The following is a 2,219-nucleotide window of genomic DNA, read 5'->3' as shown; positions in this document are numbered from 1 at the left end:
TCCTCCTCTGGGGGATCTTCCCGACCCAGGTATAGAACCTGCGTCTTGTATCTCCTGCATTGGCAGGCAGGTTCTTTACCACTAGCGCCACCTGGGAAGCCCCAATACTATGCATACTACTACTACTACTAAGTCGCTGCAGTCGTGTCCAACTCTGTGCAACCCCATAGATGGCAGCCCAGCAGGCTGCCCTGTCCTTGGGATTCTCCAGGCAAGAACAGTGGAGTGGGTTGCCATTTCCTTCTCCAGTGCATGAAAGTGAAAAGTGAAAGTGAAGTCGCTCAGTCATGTCTGACTCTTAGCGACGCCATGGACCGCAGCCTACCAAGCTCCTCTGTCCTTGGGATTTTCCAGGCAAGAGTACTGGAGTGGGGTGCCATTGCCTTCTCCAATACTATGCATAGTTACTGAGAAAAATGAGCTCATATACATACAGTGCCTAGACTAGTGCCTGGCACACAGTAAGCCCTCAAGTTGTGACCCAATATGCTCCCTGTTCAAAAACTTAGAGCCAGGTCCCATTTATCTACCCTAGTAGAGTTTATGCATTATGCTGAGTTCCACTTCTGGTCACAGCACCGTAACAAGCCAACAGTGCTCACATACAGGGTCAGCATCCTGGGGCTGACTAATTTGTATATGGCCCACAATAGCAAGGGTGGGAAGAGCAGCAGCCCCAGGGAAGCTGATCATGGAAAGGAAGCTCCCTTCTCCAGTCAGTCTTCTCCAGGGGATCCTGAACCAGGGATCAAACCCGGGTCTCCTGCATTGCAGAGATTCTTTACCATCTGAGCCACAAGGGAAGCCCCCGATGGGGTTATCAACACCCAGTAATGAACCCAAGACTAGTGACTCTCCAACTCATCTGGCCTTTGTAGTATTGCCTGTTGGCGAGGCATGGGGTGCTGCACCACACAGCACATGGGACCTTAGTTCCATGAGAAGGGGTGGGACCTGCATTCAAAGTGTAGAGTCTTAACCACTGGACCACCAGGGAAGTCCCTGTATTCTTGCCTTTGGGTCCAGACATCCAACCCTTAGCCTACGGCATGAGTCATAGCAACTATCTGCAGAAAGAAACCTCGAAACTTTATTTATACAACCCTTGCTGATTCTGACTCCCAGCAGCGCTCTCCCTAGCTCCTTTAGCAGATTCTGCTTTAGAGAATGACCCCCTTCTCAATGCACTCTGGCCCCAAAGTGGGCACAAGACCCAGGAGAGCAAGCAGACAGTCTCACCCTGGCATCTGAATCTAGAAAGAGAATTCTGGAACTTCCCAACTCCTGGCTTTTTTCTTAATTAAAAAAAAAATTTTTTTTGCCACCCTGCACGGTGTGCAGGGTCTCAGTTCCCCAACCTGGGACTGAACTTGGGCCATGACAGTTAAAGTGCTGAATCCTAACCATTAGACCACCAGGGAATTCCAATTCCTAGCTTTTTTCAGTCTGGTTGAATTCCTCTTCAAAGTTTCCCAAAATACATTTCCTGCCTAAGTCAGTCAAAGTTTGTTCTTGTTCCTTAGAACTAAAAGGCACTATATGAGATGAGCTGCTTTGCTATGGAATGGTCAGTACTTCCTCAGGCAGAAGTCCTATTGAGGAAAGAGTCACCCCGAGTTGCACTCTGGGTGAAGAAAGCTGAGCGCCAAAGAATTGATGCTTTTGAACTGTGGTGTTGGAGAAGACTCTTGAGAGTCCCTTGGACTGCAAGGAGATCCAACCAGTCCATTCTAAAGGAGATCAGCCCTGGGTGTTCCTTGGAAGGAATGATGCTAAAGCTGAAACTCCAGTACTTTGGCCACCTCATGCAAAGAGTTGACTCATTGGAAAAGACTGATGCTGGGAGGGATTGGGGGCAGGAGGAGAAGGGGATGACAGAAGATGAGATGGCTGGATGGCATCACTGACTCGATGGATGTGAGTTTGAGTGGACTCCGGGAGTTGGTGATGGACAGGGAGGCCTGGCGTGCTGCGATTCATGGGGTCGCTAAGAGTCGGACACGACTGAGCGACTGAACTGAACTGAAGGAAAAACACTGAGTCAACAAGGAACGTAAAGCACCAAAGTAACGCTTGGTTGGGATGAGGAAGCCTCTATCTGTTCATGTTCAAGTAATAGCAGCCACAGAAGAAACCTTGTGCTAAGATCTCTTCTTTCAGTTGCTACCATTGGACGTGTTGCATATGTTGCTATCCTTTTGGGCCAGTAACCACACTCG

Source organism: Bubalus bubalis, chromosome 16 (assembly GCF_019923935.1).
Source record: "Bubalus bubalis isolate 160015118507 breed Murrah chromosome 16, NDDB_SH_1, whole genome shotgun sequence".
In the NCBI taxonomy this organism is placed as follows: domain Eukaryota; kingdom Metazoa; phylum Chordata; class Mammalia; order Artiodactyla; family Bovidae; genus Bubalus; species Bubalus bubalis.
The sequence above is the reverse complement of the archived record's forward strand: the minus strand, read 5'-3'. Positions refer to the sequence as shown.